Source organism: Chiloscyllium punctatum, chromosome 24 (genome assembly GCF_047496795.1).
Source record: "Chiloscyllium punctatum isolate Juve2018m chromosome 24, sChiPun1.3, whole genome shotgun sequence".
In the NCBI taxonomy this organism is placed as follows: domain Eukaryota; kingdom Metazoa; phylum Chordata; class Chondrichthyes; order Orectolobiformes; family Hemiscylliidae; genus Chiloscyllium; species Chiloscyllium punctatum.
Window position 1 is genome coordinate 44054755 of NC_092762.1, and position 9136 is coordinate 44063890.

A 9136-nucleotide genomic window follows, 5' to 3' on the forward strand; every position below is an offset into this window, starting at 1 on the left:
GAAATTGAGGTTGGATGCTAAACATTAATTTATGACCCAACTCAATTTCAGCTACTAATCCTGCCATTTTAAACCTCTGCACTTCCACGTGAGTTCTCACTACATCAGGAAGTGAATTTTTGAACTCCTCCAAAATAATTGTCTCTCAGAGCGTCATGTGTTTTGGTCTATTTTTAATGTCCTGATGAGGTGAAAAATGCCATCCTAAGTACATTTGAGCTAACACCAGAAGCCTCCAGCCAACATTTCATGAATCTAAGGAGGGAACCTGGTCAAACATATACATGTGTTGAGTTTGAAAGAATCAAACAAAGTAATTTTGATCGGTGGATAAAGGCCTTGAAAATAGATCAAACACATGATGGTATTAGGGATTACTTTGGAGTTCGAAGAATTCACTTCCTGAAGTTATAAGAACTCATGTGGAATAGTAAGTTAAGGCTGCCAGATTAGGAGTGGAAATGGCATATTTCATAATGACAGATATGCAAACAAACACACAAGCTAACATGCACATTTAAACAAAAACACAGGGACACATGTCAGCACAAAGAAACACACACACACATAAGTACACATATAAATTACAAAAACACATGCCAAATGAATGTTTGGAGATGTGACTCTAGGATTAGGCTCATCAGGTGTACAAGGACCCAGAGAATCCACTAGCAATGGCACAGAATTTCCAAGGGGGCAATTGCACTCATATTGTTGCCACTGACAATGACTAAGTAGTGGGGCCCATGGTCAAGTGAAGGGGAGACATCATAAAGTGACGGGAAACAACAAAATGATAGAGCAGGGTAATATCTTGAGTGATGAGTTCAAAAGTGTGTCAGATAGGGACAGAACATACAAATATAAGAGTGCAGCAGTAGAATGGAGCCTTGATTGCAAAAAAAATGGTAAAGAGAATGAATTTAAGGCACTGTAGCTGAATGCACAACACATTCGGATGAATTGTCAGTGATTGGTGTTTGTGAAAATCGGTTGAAAAGAATTGCAAAAATATAGTGGAAAAGTAAGAAAGACTGGGACGTGAGTGTTGAAGGGTATTTGAGAATGTGAAGCTAGGAAAGGTTGGTGCATCGGCTCTGTTAATTAGGTTTGGCATTAGTTCAATATTGAGGGATGGTCTTAGCTTGAAAAATCCAACTGTAGAATCAGCTTGGGTGGAGACAAGAGTAGGAAATTTAAGAGGTCACAGTTTATAAGGTCCTTGAGCGTAGTGACGAAGAGCAGAGCATACAGGAGGAAAAATTGAGCAATGTACCAAAATAATTATTGATGACTTTAAACTTAAGGTAAACTGGGAAAATAAAATTCACAAAGGCAGCAGGAAAAATGAGTCAGTGTTTCTGTGACCAAGCCATTTTAGACATGGCAGTTTGCAAGGAGATAGGAAAGATCAATAATCTCATGGTAAAGGAGCCTCGAGGTGACAGCTGCTGGGTTTGCAATGTTGTCAGCCAGATGGACCTCAGAATGAGTTTCCTTATTGGAACTGTTAACCTGATCCAGTCAGAGAGCCTTGGTTGAGAGATATACAGTAAACAGGATTGTCAGACATCCTGCTCACTCTGACAGCTGGATCAGTGTCAAGGACTCACCACATGTAAATAAAGGGTGACTTGGTGACAGGATACTGGCCTCTGGAGTTATTTCAGGGGCAACAAGAATGAGATTAATGATGTAACCATGTAAGATAATCTATTAGCTAAATAGCAACTGGATTTCCAACACCGGCATCTCCAAATCAGGACTTCAAAAGGGCAGTGCAACTGGCTTTATCATTGGAAAATATGGCAAATTGAGTCTATGAGTTGCAGGGTACACCAATGGAAGTGGATGCCCCTGTGAGTCTGACTGAACTTGGGGAACACCACTTGAGTGAAGATAATTGCATAGCCTCACTCAAGACATATCCTGATCAGAGGGACTGTAGGTCTGCCCCCCAGCAAAACCTCAAAACAAACCAAGCCTTGGCCAAATAATCAAGCTTTCTTCAGGATCCAGGCTGGCATGTTGATGTAGTTGCTACCAATTGAGGACTCAAGCCAGTAAAAAGGTCCCATTCGACTTAAATTCAGTAACTCATGGGCCTATATCCATGTAAGTGCACATCTGGAAAATCCTCCTACATCTGGCTTAGAACAGTTAAATTGCTTAACAACATCCAAACCAGAGTCAATCAAAATAAATATCTGATTAAATGGTCACCTGATTCTAATGGAGGTTGATGCTGGTGCAACTGCTTCAATGATTGCAGAATCCGTTTTAAGTAAAGTTCACTCTGGACTCCAACCCTTAAGTTAGTGCAAGACCTCAGCTAGACTGAGAACCTATACTGGGGAGTCTTTACAGATTAAATGAATGACTTTGGCTCTGGTTTCTGAGAAGCTGCATGCCAACCAGTTTTTCTCAACTAAATTAGTCCCTTCAGCTTGTGTTTGGCCCATATTCCACTAAACCTATCTTATCCATGTACCTATCCTAATGTCTTTTAAATGTTGTAATTGCACCTCCTGCTACCATGTTTTCGGTCAATTTTGCATTTTGCACCACCCTTTGTTTGAAAATGTTGCCTCTAAGGACCCTTTTGAGTCTTTCCCTTCTCATCTTAAACCTATGACCTCTAGTTTTGGACTCATTCTCTGGGGAAGAGTTCTTGGCTATTCAGATTATCCATGCCCCTCATGATTTTATAAACCTGTATAAGGTCACCCCTCAGAGCCGTATCAGAGAGAAAGATTCCAGCCTATCCTTACAGCTCATCTCGTCCAGTCTCAGTAACATCCTTGTAAATCTTTTTTGCCCTTCCCAGTTTAATAATATCCTTCATATAGCAAAGCAACTAGAATTGTACACATTGCCAAGGCCACATTTAGATTAATATCTTACACAGCCATAAGACAATGTCACAATTCCCGTACTCAATTCTCTGACTATTACTTGTGATTTAAAATGAATTAAAGGTAACTGAGAACACGATGGCACACCTGACTCAGGTGAACTGGGAAACTGGGATAAGATGTATCATAGTAAAGTTTGAGGCATTTTTTAAAAAGATATTTAATAACCCAGTAAAGAATTGTTGTTAAACGAAAGGCTCCTTCAATGCATAAACCCAGGAGACCATTCAATGGAAAGAAAACTTTACAGATCTGCAAAGACGAGTGCCGAATTAGAGGACTGGACAGACTTCAAGAACCAGCAAAGAATGACGAAACTGGCAAAATGTTGTGGCTAAGGCAAAACCTGTCTCAGAAGACTAAGTTGTCTCTTGTATTTAGCCAGAAGATGGCGATCTTGGACTGTCAGAGTCACAGAGTGAGAGCTGAGGCTGTTTGAACTGGGCTCTCTATTTTATAAAGTTAAAAATCACACAACACCAGGTTATAGTTCAACAGGTTTAATTGGAAGCACACTAGCTTTCGGAGCGACGCTCCTTCATCAGGTGATAGTGGAGGGCTCGATCATAACACAGAATTTATCTATTTTATAGTTCATCATCAAGTTCTTTCTTTTGAGCGCAATGCCTATGCCCTAAACCACAGCAAGCTGCAACAGAAATGTACTCAAAAAAGTGGCTAGCATTTCCACACAAACGTTTGGTAACTTGATAAAGGTACACAAACACAGATGAACTAGGAGAATTCTTCAAGCCCCCTTTACTATTCAGTAAAGGCGTAACTACTACATGATTATGATATGATCAGATCATATTTATTCACTTCAGTGTACCAACAATTCATTTTACTTGTTATGAATGATGCCAGCATTTGGATAGAGAATCATTATCTTAGCTTGTTTTTGTTGTATTTGCAGCATCTAGTCTTGACTACTTATGTTTATTTCTTAATGTTATTTCTGTCCTTTCCTGTCATTCTCTGGCCTTCATTTTCCACATAGTATTTTTCTGTCCTGCCTTGACTCCATTCCTTCATTTGTTACATTTAACCAAGCTTGGTTCCTCAGCCAAGACTATGGAGCTGGAAATGCACAGCAAGTCAGGCAGCATCTGAGGAGCAGGAGAATCGGTGTTTCAGGCATAAGACCTTCCTGATGATCTCCAGCATCTGCAGTCATCATTTTCTCCCTTGGTTCCTCAGCCCCTTTGTTGAGAATTATAGAACACCAACAGTGTGGAAGCAGGCCATTCGGCCCATCAAGTGCACATTGACTGTTCGAAGATCATCCCACCCAGATCCATTCCCCCTATCCTACCCAGTAACCCTGTATTTTCCATGGCTAACCTATCCTGTACATCCCTGGACACAGGGCAATTTCAATCCCCCTCACTATACTGTCACCGGCTACCATTACCAATGGCCAATCCACCTAACCTGCACCATTTTGCACTGTGGGAGGTAACCGGAGCACCTGGAGGAAACTCTCACAGATATGGGGAGAATGTCTGTTTGGAGTTTGCACATAATGAGGTTGGAATCAAACCCAGGTCCCTGGTACTGTGAGGCAGCAGTGCTAACCACTGAGCTCCTATGCCATCCTTAGTTTAAAGCCTCTCCATTTTAGTCATTGTGTTGCATGTGGGACCACCGGTCCCAGCATGGTACAGAGTCCACTTTCCCTAAGCACTGGTGCTATCACCCCATGATACAGAACCCCCTACTCCCACATGTTCAGTTCTTGACTCTTATTCATCCTTGCCAAGTTGCATATGGCTCAGGTAATAAGCCAGAGATTATTACATTTGTCATTCCAGTTTTATAGTTTAACATCTAACATTGCAACATTTAAAAGGCATCAGGATGGGTATATAATAGGAGGGGTTTGGAGAGATATGGGCCAGGTGCTGGCAGGTGGGACTAGATTGGGTTGGGATATCTGGCCAGCATGGACGAGTTGGACCGAAGGGTCTGTTTCTGTTCTACACATCTCTATGACTGTATGACTGTACCTCATGCTCCTGCAGCAGAACCTATTTGTTATGTTCGATCTGTGTCATTGGTATCAATGTGGACCACTGGATCCTCCCTTGCCCCCTGCAAATTCTACTCTGGGTCAGACCTGATGTGCTTGTCACAGGGGGAAAACACTACTATCTGAACTCATTATTTAATGTAGAGAACACTTTCAATCCCCCTCACTATATTGTCACCAGCTACCATTACACTCTTTCTTATTTCCCAGCTTGAATCTTCTTCCATCACAGATCATTCATCCTTGCAGCCCTTATTACCATCCAAAAATTCAAACCTGTTGGGCAAATGCTCCTGTATTCCTGCTCTCTGGGTCACCTTTCCCACCTCACTTGCAGTGACACCTACCTTCCCTGACCATTGATGAAATTAGAAGACTTAAGCCTAGGTGGTGTGACCATCTCCCAGAATAAAGTGTCCAGTATATTTGCCCTGTCCACTATCCTGCAAAATTCTACAGATTTGGAATGGTTCTGGTGACTGGAATGTAAAAAATGTGGCACACTATTAAACAAGAGAGGAAAAGGAGAAAGCAGGGAACCCCAAGCCCATTAACCGTACTTCAGTAGTGGAGAATGTATCAAAAAGCATGTGAGAAATGGATGTGGGATTTAAGAAAAAAGATCTGATTGAGTGTAATCGGCATGGACTTACAAATGGGAAATGGAGTTTGACAAAGTTGATGTTAGAGGATGTTATGAACAAATCTGATAAAAGGGTGTTGGCGGATGTAGAATACTTGGGTTTTCAGAAGGATTTGAATGAAGTGCCCACAGAAGGCTGGTTAGCAAAATCAAAATAGGAGGTAATAAACTGGCATGGATCAAAAATTGGCAAACAGAGTGAGAATATATGAATCATTCTTGCATCAGCATGTTGTGACTAGTGGGGTCTGTACTTGAACACCAGCTGTTCACAATACATATCAATGTCATGGCTGTGGTGACCCAATGTATTATGTCCAAGCTGGTGGATGAGTCACAACTAGATGAGAACATGTGCGATCAGGAAGATGCAAAGCAGCTTCAAGACAAGTGTAAAATCACACAACTGAAAATGTGTTGCTGGAAAAGCGCAGCAGGTCAGGCAGCATCCAAGGAGCAGGAGAATCGACTTTCCAGGCATGAGAAACCTGAAGAAGGGCTCATGCCTGAAACATCGATTCTCCTGCTCCTTGGATGCTGCCTGACCTGCTGCGCTTTTCCAGCAACACATTTTCATCTCTGATCTGCAGTCCTCACTTTCTCCTAAAATCACACAACAGGTTATTGTCCAACAGGTTTAATTGGAAGTGCATTAGCTTTCGGAGCATCACTCCTTCATCAGGTGATAGTAGAGGACTCAATCCTAAAACACAGAATTTATAGCAAAAAAATTTACAGTGTGATGTAACTGGAATTATACATTGATGGTATTCAAACAGATGAAAGACTCAACAGACAATCAAGATATTTTTAATTGTATAATTTCAGTTACATCACACTGTAAATTTCTGCTATAAATTTTGTGTTTTAGGATTGAGTCCTCCACTATCACCTGATGAAGGTGCGACTCTCCGAAAGCTAGTGTGCTTCCAATTAAACCTGTTGGACTGTAACCTGGTGTTGTGTGATTTTTAACTTTATACACCCCAGTCCAACACCGGCATCTCCAAATCAAGATAAATGGACTGAGTGATTGCCCCTTTGTTCCTAATTTCCGTATTTATAGGAAAGAAAGTTGGAGTTTATTTGTAATAAAAGCAGGAAAAAAGGGCAGATGGATGTATGGGGATCAAGGATCTTCTGGCAAACTCTGAAGTATCTCCACAAAAGGCCAGTATCCAGTCACCAAGTTACCCCTTACTTACATGTGGAGAATCCTTGACAATAACCCAGCTCCCTCAGAGCCAGCTCTCTGAACAGGATGTCTGACAATGTCAGTCAGGGCTCCCTGATTGGACCCAATTAAATAGCTCTGAGCAGGGAATTCATTCTATGAAGTCCATCTGGTTGACCTTGTTGCAATCACTACAATGATTCTGACTCAAGACCAAGCTTATTATGGGCAATCCTAGAACAGACACCTCATCCACAGTCTTGCCTCATTCAAATTCTCCTTCTGTCCAGCTGAATCCAAGTGTCCACACGGAGAACCTAAATTCCCATCACCTTTAGAAGGAAGTGATGACATGTTTGTAGACTGATGAAACCATATTGCAATCACCCCTTTTAAAAAACAAATTGAAGTCAGGTTGTTGTGTAAGTAGCATAATGGGTAGAATCAGACTTGGTGGGAGATGCTGGTTTCAGTCTGACTGTATGATATATTAATAAGACACTTAAATATCACATGAAGTTATGCAAATCGTTTGATCTTGCTCTTGCCTGCAGACTCATGTCAAGATGAAATCACACCGAAATGTTTAATAAAGTTCATGGTTTCCTTTCCCCAGTACACTCTGTAGATAGTTTCCAGGAATGAGACCAAAATATTCTAATTCTGTCAAGTTGGCACCAAACAAGAGTGAAACATCTGATCAGCTCAGGAGTGATACACATTCAGGTAATACAAGTACCAGTCTGATATTCTGTTACTGTCTTGAAAAATTCAAACCATTTGGGTTTTGCTCAATATAATAATAATAATGTTCTAGTCTAGGACACAGTGCAAGATAACATGACTTACTACAGTCTAATAGCTCTGGCATATTAATACACCATTGGTACTTTACTGAAAGCAGCTTCCTTCTTCCTATTAAGTTTGTCCGCAGGTTTCGTTGGGATGGGTATGTGTGCTGCAGAATGTTTTTCTCTGCATAACTGGTCCAAGGAGGAAAAGGCTTGCAAATCATTACTCTAAATTCCAACATAAGTTGAGCTATAACAATTACACATGAACAAAGAGCTGGATCCAACTTCAGCACACCAAGTAGTGATTGTAGTTCATTACAAGGGCCTGAGAAGTCTGGCCAGTCTCAAGTCTGATGACCAGTTGCTCTTTTTTGATGAAGTTTGTCAAATTTTCAAAGTAACTCCCCTGATTTTTTTACACAGCTCTTCTTCAGCCAGCATATGGTGCCCTTACCATTTTCATTGTTGCTCGCATTTTTGGCTGTGCACGTAATGTTTCTTATAGCACTGAGATATAAAATGACCACAGAATGTTTCAATTGTTTCTTTGGCTGTGTTCAAATGGGAATTCAGGTTTTCAATTTGCAAGCCATATCGCCATAACCTGGTGGAGTTGTAAAGTAGAAACCAAAACTTCAACACCCAAACAGCTAAATTGAGCAGATTAAAACCTTTCTATCAATATTGAAACTTTAAAGATCATTTTAATGTGTGGCTGAAATTGCAGAAACTTCCATGTCTCAATTGCAATGGAAATGCCATTTGCATGGGCAGCACACCAAAAGCAATAAAAGTAATTGCAGGCACCATGTGATGGATGAATCTGCAAAAACACGAAATGAAGCTTTGTCACCAATGCTATTTTTATGCAGCTATCCAGAACAGGGATAGCCTGTGGGCTGTAATCCTGTGGCACTTCAATCATTACAATGCGATAGACTTGAAGGTGCACAATTACTGATCACAAAACTGCAAATTTTATTTGTGGTCTCAATGATTACAATGACAGTCCACACCATAAATGGTTTGAGAATCCCTATGGGGCATAGCTTTACTGTGCTGTTATTAATATGAAGCAGTTATCCAGCCTGCATCACTTACGAAACAGGGAACTGGGATTCTTTCCAGTGAGCTCTGGATGAGCTTGGGGGCTGAGTACCCAAATGAGTTGGGTGCTTAAATTTGCATAGGTTTCTTTTCTCTCATTACATGTGTTTTTTCCCCTTTTGCCTCCTGAGCTCAGACATCATCCACGGTGAAAGCGAGCATTGACTTAGACTCCCAGCACTCCCAGCCTCATGGTGAAGCCCAGTGCCATCTGGGTTGGAAGGACTGTTAATCTGCACTCTTACTTCTCTATTTTGAATTTATTGCTGGACTTTATTTTTCTTTTATCCCTAAAAATTTATATTTAATTTGTACCTTGGTACCTAAATGGCATTACAGGTGATTTGTAAACTTTTCACTGCACTCATGTGACAATAAAACTAATCCTAAAAGCTACATTGTTGGTCTACTTGGGCAATTTGGGCAGCTTTAGTCAGCATTACTGAGCATAAATCCTTGATCTGCTACCAA